This window comes from Ursus maritimus, unplaced genomic scaffold (assembly GCF_017311325.1).
Source record: "Ursus maritimus isolate PB19 unplaced genomic scaffold, ASM1731132v1 scaffold_11, whole genome shotgun sequence".
NCBI lineage: Eukaryota > Metazoa > Chordata > Mammalia > Carnivora > Ursidae > Ursus > Ursus maritimus.
In genome coordinates, this window is record NW_024423453.1 from 53,094,264 (window position 1) to 53,102,488 (window position 8,225).

Consider the following 8,225-nt stretch of genomic DNA (forward strand, 5'->3'; position numbering starts at 1 on the left):
GCTCAAAGTACCACAAGGGCAGACCACAAATCAAAAACAGAATGCTTCTGATTGGTTCATCAGTAGACTGGTTACAGCTGAGGAAAGAATTAGTAAATTTGAGATTATGCCAATAGAAAATTCCTTAACTGAAATGCAGAGAGAAAAAAATAAATAAAAAACACAGAAGAACAAAATATCCATTTATCACAGGTCAGTTTAAAGATATATAACATATATATGTGAAATACCAGAAGGCAAAGAAAGAGAATCAGGCATAAGAAATATTTGGAGTAAGATGGCTATAAATTTTATAAAAGTAATGACAGAAACCATTTACAGATCCAGGAAACTCAATGATTACTAAACAGGATAAACATCAAAGAATCTACTTGTAGGAATATCATATTCAAACTGCAGAAAACTAAAAACAGAGGGATAATTTTGAAAGAATTCAGAGGGAAAAAAATAAAAAGGAAACAATAAAACCAAAACATCTTGCCTGTAGAGGAGCAAGGATAAGAATTGCAACAGGCTTCTTATCAGAAACCATGCAAGAGGGTGAGTGAAATATTTCAAGTGTTGAAAGAGAAAACCTAGAATTCTATATCCATCAGAATTTTCCTTCAGAGTTGGTGGAGAAAGAATGATGTTGCAGGACAAATAAACTGAAGGAATTTATCACCAGTAGACCTAACCTGAAATGAACATTAAAAGGAGTACATCAGGGAGAAAAGAATGATAAAGATAAGTATTATGGGATGAAAATTTGTGTTCCCTCCAAATTCATATGTGAAGCCCTAATCCTCAATGTTATGGTATATGGAATTGGGGCCTTTGGTAGGTAATTAGGTTTAGATATCATCATAAGGGTAGTTCTTTCAAGATGGCATTAGTGCCCTTGTAAGAAGAGGACATGCGGAATCTTTCTCTCTCTCCGTTAGTACATATCAAAGAAAGGCCATGTGAGCACACAGGAAGGAAGTGGTTACCCACAAACCAGGAAGTAGACCGTCAACAGAATTGGAACTACTGGCATCTTAATCTTTGACTTCCTCACTTCAGGAGTTGTGAAAAATACATTTCCGTTGTTTAAATCATCCAGTCTATGGTATTTTGTCGGGTTTGGCGAGCAAAACCCTAGACTGTGAATGAAAAAATTACTCCAGACACCTTCGTAGGAGAAAGGAGAGGCCTGGGGAGCAGAAGCTCTAGTGGCCAAAAGCCCTGAGCCAAGCTTTGTCTCCACTTTTATTACGTTCTTAGCAACATAGCAGGCGCAAGCTCAAAGCAAGGAGGAGGGCATAACCTTAATGGTCAGGATAATATATGGAGCAGCGTGAGATAAGAACAAGGAGGCAAGGAGTCCGTGAAGTATGTGACCACAACAAGTCCCTGTTTTTCTTCAAAATTTAAACATGTGCTTCCAAGATGAGAGCCTTGGGCCGCAGTAAGAATCCGGCCGTTTTCAGCCAAGAAACTTCAAAGGAGACCCAGCATTCTAGGCACCCAGCATTCTTTGCTTTTCAATTAGTCTCATCCAGGGAGGCACATACAAATCAGATTTTGTCTATCCAGGCACTGTGAAATCCCACAGTATTTTGTTATGGCAGCCCAGGCAGGCTAGGATGGTCAGAAACGCAGATCTGAAAGACAATGAAAGAAAGAACGTTGGAGAAGAAATAAATGAAAGTAAATAAAATCTGTTTTTGTTATTGTTAGTTGATCTAATAGATAACTTATTAAAGTGATATTAGTAATGATGCATTGGGTGATAATAGCTCTGGGGCTATCTGAGAGTGGGTAGTTAAAAATACATATTGTAAACTTTTAAAAGAAGCATAATTGGTATTTTAAGAGAAGAGGGAAATGGAATCATGTAAAACCATATAAAAACTTACCTTTAAACCAAAGAAGGCAGGAAAAAAAGAAAGATGAAAATAGCAGTGCAATGAATTGAAAATAGTTACAAGCAAAATAGATATTATGATAATAGATGACATAACCATATCGGTAACCACTTTAAATGTGAATGGAGTAGACATACCAATAAAAACCACAGAATATCAGTGATGGCCGCAAAGCAGACTGAAGCTTTTGGGAAGTCTTTTGGGGCATTCTTAGGCCCAGCTTTTCAATGAGCTCTTGGTTTGTAAGCATTTTCTGATTCTTGTCCTCTGGTCTTTTGTTGATTTTGTGATTCCCTCAGTGATGTGATTCCAATATACTCTGCTTTTGTTTATTTAACCTGAGGTCTATTTCTGTAACTTCCATGACAATTCCTATCTGAAATAATATTTCTAACTATTCTGGTCTGTGATAAACAAAAATTGACACATTAGAAAAAGAAAAAAAGAAAAACAAACGTATGTGATAAAATTTTCCCCATAAATAAAATTCTGACTTTAACAATGCATATTAAGACATGCTTTATTTTGATTGTGTCTCTGAAATATAGTATCATTTTTGGGGATCAAACTTACTTTAGCACAAACAATTGTTTGTTAATCCAACTTGATCTTTCAGCTATACTGGCAATTTTTTTTTTTTTTTTAAGATTACGGTAAAACTCACTTTCTTAGTGGTAGGAGATTGTTGCTAACGAGAATGAAAGTTAGATGGTAAAAAGAAAAAAAGCCACTTTAAGAGGTGAGGTAGGAATTAACCTGTAAAAATGACAGCAACAAATTCACGAAGACATTTATTGTTGAGATGGAGTCATTAACTACTCATCAAATGATGCAGGCAAAACAACGCAAAAACCATTTCACAGAAAGCAACAACATCATGCAATAAATTAAAATACAAATCAAGGCAATATAAATAATATAAAACATTTGACAACAGGTCTTCTGGAAAGACAGTCCTAATAAAATGATGTTAATAAGACTTGTTCATTTTAATCACAGATACGTTGCTGTCTAAGGTTTAGACTAAGCCAAGCTTAAAAATTGGTAAATTGAATGTGTTACGGTTAAACATACTGAAACTTTAAAATAATTATAATTTGATAGGTTTTCAGTTTGTTGAAACTATTGGCCATTTGAAGCAAGTTAACACATCCTTTTTCTCATTAAGATCTTGTTGACCCATGTTCACAACTCAGTACAGAGCAGGCAGTTTGAATCAATTTGACTGATTGCTGTTGTTACACAAGTAAGGACATAATTTTATAGCTGCTTTTATTCCTGACTCACAATCAAAGCAAGAGTTCACTTTAACGACTATGGGACAAGAGTTTTGTTCTCTAATTAAAATTCTAGCCTTACAAGTTTATAGATTTTAAATGAAGCTATTTACATTCATAAAGAAGGATATTTTTTGAACCAAATTAACATTAGTGCAACCAGGGGAGGGTTATTTCAACAGATATTTGAGAGTGTTAAGAAAATTGTTAATATTGCTTTTCTTTAAAATTACCTTAAAGGGATCAGATTGCAGGAAGCAATAAAATAGATATATTTAGTTAGGTAGAAGCTAGACAGGAGCAGTGGAAGGAGCACATGGAAGCAGAGTCCCAAGTCCCTGAGGGAGATTGACAGAGATGTGAGCTGGTGGCAAGGATGGTGATAAAGAAGTCACAAATTAAAAGCTCTAGGGGCACAACATCCTGATCCTATGGCTTCCAAGACCCTGTGGTTGACAGATCAAGAGCCACAGGTGGGAACGAGCACTCTCCTCTTCCAAGTCTGCTCCAGGGTAAACCCTAGACTCATTATAATGTATTTGCATTGCGGGTATACTCCCCCACCATGGAGAAAGACTGCCATGAAGGTTCAGGTACAAACCTTGCAGGGTCAAAAACTCCCCCTCCCAACCTGTGGGAGGAGATTCCCAAAGGATTAGAAGCAGCCTTCATTAGAGAGCATCTCAAGGTACCTCACAGCTCCTCCCAGCCAAGAGAGAGGCAACAAATATCCCATCCCAAAACAACCTAAGGACAGGTTTCTCCTCCCAGAACCCCCCTGCTTTCCCACTGTGAGAGTGTACTTTTGCTTTAATAAACTGCTATGTGCTTGCTACTTTCCTTCTGGCTGTCTTTATTCAAGGGTGGATCCACCTGTAAATCTTTTTGTGGGGAATCCAAGGATGGAGATCTCCATTCACAGGATGCAGACTCTTCCACCAGTAACAGTATTACATTGTCCTGGAGAACCTGAGTTCTTGAGAACCGCTCTTTCTTTGATAATTTACTTTAATATTGGTGCACTCTGTAGTAAGAGTCAAATGACCTTTATACATTAATACAATTTGCACATAATTTAATTAAAATAGTAAATATGAGTTATTTAGTGAAACTTATGTGAAGAGACAATTTTAAAAGGTATATTTCTATCTTTATACAGAAATCGAAGTGGGTGCTTCTTTATTTCCAGGGGCTGACTATACCCTTTGTTTACAGCTATAATACAGAAAGCACAATACATAAACCTCAAGGCTCCTAGGCTTTTGTGCACAAAGAGAATAGAGTTTTTAGAGCATAATTCAATTATTGCCAGCCCTTATTTAATTTCCCAAGTCTTCTGAACAAATTAGAGTATTGGACAAGTTTATAGTCTATGATTTTCTTTTCCAGGTTAAAAATGGCTTGGACATTTAATAAGTTATTGTGCTCTATAATTCCAATTATTTCCTGTAGTGATTTTTTTCTTACAATAATATGATGATACAGATATACATAGATTATGATATTATATAATATATAGTAATATAAATTATAATATAATACATATTCAACAAATATTTAATATATATCATTATAATAATATAAAATATAATGATATATATGGATACACACACACAAATCAGAGACTACAAAGTTCATTTTCCTTTTACTTCCCTGAATTCTTAATTTTATCTTGCTATTCAAATATATTCTCATATCATTTACTATTCATTTTGTATTTTGTTTTAACATTTACTCATAACTTTCATTTCTTCTCTTTCACTATTTGGTTAACATTTGGTTAACATTCTGACATCAAGCCACCTTAGTACAAAATCACTCAATTTATACTATAAATAAACCAAATTTTGTTTTACCTGAATACATTTGACAAGAACTGACAAATATAAAGTTACCTCTCCAGTTAGCTTTTTGGTGGGAGCCACCTCAGAATTCCTTCTGTTTTTTTCTTTCATCTTTGATCTTTTTAGAGGCTATGAAAATTCATACTTCATTAATCTGGTATAAATTAGGGAAGAAAGCATTCCATCTGTATAGATTTTCTAGTTCTTCAATTTTAATAACATATGTCTTTTCTGAATTATGAAATGTTTCCAATCTTCAAACATAACTTGAAAGTTTATTATTTACCTAGTCAATTACGAACTTTGTATTTTAGCTTTGAAGGCAAACAGATTCAGTGAAATTCTGTGAGGAATGAAGGGAGGGAAAGTTACATAGAAAATAACCATTGGAAACTTTTTTTTGTGTTATTTAATTAATATAAAATTGCAAGTACTAAAAATTTATTTAATAATAATATTCTATCCCTATAATAAAGAGAAATTTCAAAGAAGCAGCTCTCTCAGGAAAGCATTTGTTAATGGTGTAAAAAAAAAAAAGACTATTTCTTCTGTTATTCATTAGTTCCTCCTGCAAATCATTATTAAGAAGGTATTAAAATGGACACTTTTTTAGGAGGATCCCATTTTCTGCAAATTTTACAGTGAATAGAAAAAAAGAAAAGAAAGGAAGTGAGGGGAAGAAAGAGGGAAGGAATGAAGGAAGGATGGAATGAAGGAAGGAAGGAAGGAAGGAAGGAAGGAAGGAAGGAAGGGGGGAAGGGGGAAGGAAGGAAAGAAAGAAGGAAGGAACAATAAGAGAAGGAGCTTATGCTAGTAAATTTTTAGAAATTTAACAATGTCTGATTTTATCAGAAAGATCTGAGATGAAAGGAAACTGTCATTTCTTTTTTAATTCCATATATTTTTTGAATAAAAGGAAACTGTTGCTTTTTATTTAATTCCACAAAGTTTTTGAGTGATCGACCAGTAAAAAGGATTGACAGAAACAAAGGCTTTCAAACTAGTGGAAGCAGGAGAAACAAAAAGTAAGTAAGCAATAAAAGTAGGATCAATTAGGAGTAGGAGACTGCACAGTTAGCTGGGGTCTAGAAGATAACGAAGACTTGACCCTTACAAGATGGACAAGGAATGATAACTGGGCCCCCAAGAACAATTTATGAAAAACAAATATACAGCCTTAAAGTAGAATGTGGACCTAAATACCCAGAAGCAACCCCCTTTGTAAGATTTGTAACAAAAATTAATATGAATGGAGTTAATATTTCTAATGGAGTGGTGAACCCAAGAGCCATATCAGTGCTAGCAAAATGGCAGAATTCATATAGCATCAAAGTTGTCCTGCAAGAGCTCTAGCGCCTAATGATGTCTCAAGAAAACATGAAACTCCCTCAGCAGCCTGAAGGACACTGTTACAGCAATTAATCAAAAAGAGAAACCACAGCCCCCTGCCCCACCATTTGATTTAAGCATTTTCCACTGTAGTACATTTTCTAGATATATCTTACAGACCTCAAAGTGCTGGAAAGGAAGCTCCCATTCAAGGCAATTTATCTTAAGATACCATAAATGATACTAATTTTTTGTCCATTTGATAAATGTAAGTTGTACTATAAAAAAAAGTAAGCAATAAAAGTAGGATCAATATAATCATAGTGAGAATGCCATAAAAAAAGAACTAAAGTAAGATAAATAAGGAGAGAAGGCAGGGAGGGGGCCCTTACTTAGTGTAGTGGGACACTTCTAATTGTGAAGCTGAAATAAAACAAAGATCTCAAGTTGGTGAAGGTGTTGGTCATAGACACTGGAGAAGAGTGGCCCAGCCAGAGGACAGACATTGTAATGACCCTAAAAGGGCATCATAAATGGTGAGTTTGACAAAGAACAAGGTGGCAAACGTGACCTTGCAGGACAGAGTGAATGACTTCTGGGAGGGGAAATGGAGGAGTTTTGACCAAAATGTGAAAATGATTCACTTAGATTTCTCTATGTGCTGGTTTGAGAAGTGTGTTTGTTTGTATATATATGAATATGTGTGTATATAGTTATTTATTTTAAGGTAATATCTAGATACAGATTAAGACACAGATCTTAAGTGTAGAATTTGATAAAGTTTTATTGTTTGTTGTTTTTGCATTTGTTTTATGCAGAATTCACTCCTGAGCCATAAGTTTTTGTTTCTTCAGTTTCTTCCGGGATATCTTTTTCTTCTGTGCAACTGCTTCTTCTGGTTTAGGGACAATCTGCTCTTTTTCAGTAAGGATCATCTCAATGTGGCAGATGAGAGCTCCTGTAAGGATTAATCAGAACAGGAGCCCCGTAAATTCTATGCCATATCTTGGGGGCTTTGTTCACCTGGACATTCTCCAAGACTAGAGAATCTACATCTAAACCCTTAAATTCGGCATTACTCTCCGCATTTTTAAGCACGTGTAGTACAAATTCAGCACACTTTTTGGACCACCAACTCTGTGTGCAGTCCCATTGTTTGGCCTGGACACACCTACCATCTCCACCATTGTAGTGATGGAATGGCACACATTGCTTCTGCAAAGTGACAGCCTTCACATACCTGGTGGCTTTTCGGATATGCATACCCTTGATGGCCTGGGCAGTTTCACGTGTGTTCTTAAAGTGAACATGAAGATTTGAACCTCTACATTTGCATGATTTTGTAAGGTTTTCTGGGTCAACTGAAGAAAAAACCCTTTTTAGAGATCATGTCAGGCCACTATGGGAAGAGCCAATTTGATGAAGTTCGACAAATATATAAACTGATGTAACCAATACCAAAATCAAAATCCAGAAGAACATTTCTACCATGTCAGGAATTTCCTTAGTGCTTCTTTCTAACAATTCCTTCTCCTTGCAGGAAACCAGTGTTCTGATTCCACTACCATAGTATAATTTTATCATTTTTACACTTCATATAAAATAAATCACACAGAATGTACTCATATACTCTTCTGTTTCTTAACTTCTTTCTGTCAACATAATATTTTGGAGTTTTAACCATATCGTTTTATGTGACAGTAGATATATGTATATACATATATATGTGTGTTGATATATGTAGTTATTATTGGTATAGTATTTCACTACATGGATCTACTACAACTTAAATAAATATTCCTAAATGGTAAATATTCAACCTTTAGACATTGTATTATTTATAGTTTTCAGCTATTATGAATATACTTGATAAAAATATTCTTGTA

The 8,225-nt window shown here is 34.9% G+C and overlaps 2 pseudogenes; one reads left to right on the forward strand and one right to left on the reverse strand.

Moving 5' to 3' along the window:
* The first annotated feature begins 3,731 nt into the window (after positions 1 to 3,731).
* LOC103658157 lies at positions 3,732 to 6,432 on the forward strand (annotated as a pseudogene).
* Positions 6,433 to 6,906: 474 nt separating this feature from the next.
* On the reverse strand, positions 6,907 to 7,921 carry LOC121101750 (annotated as a pseudogene).
* Between the last annotated feature and the right edge of the window lie 304 nt (positions 7,922 to 8,225).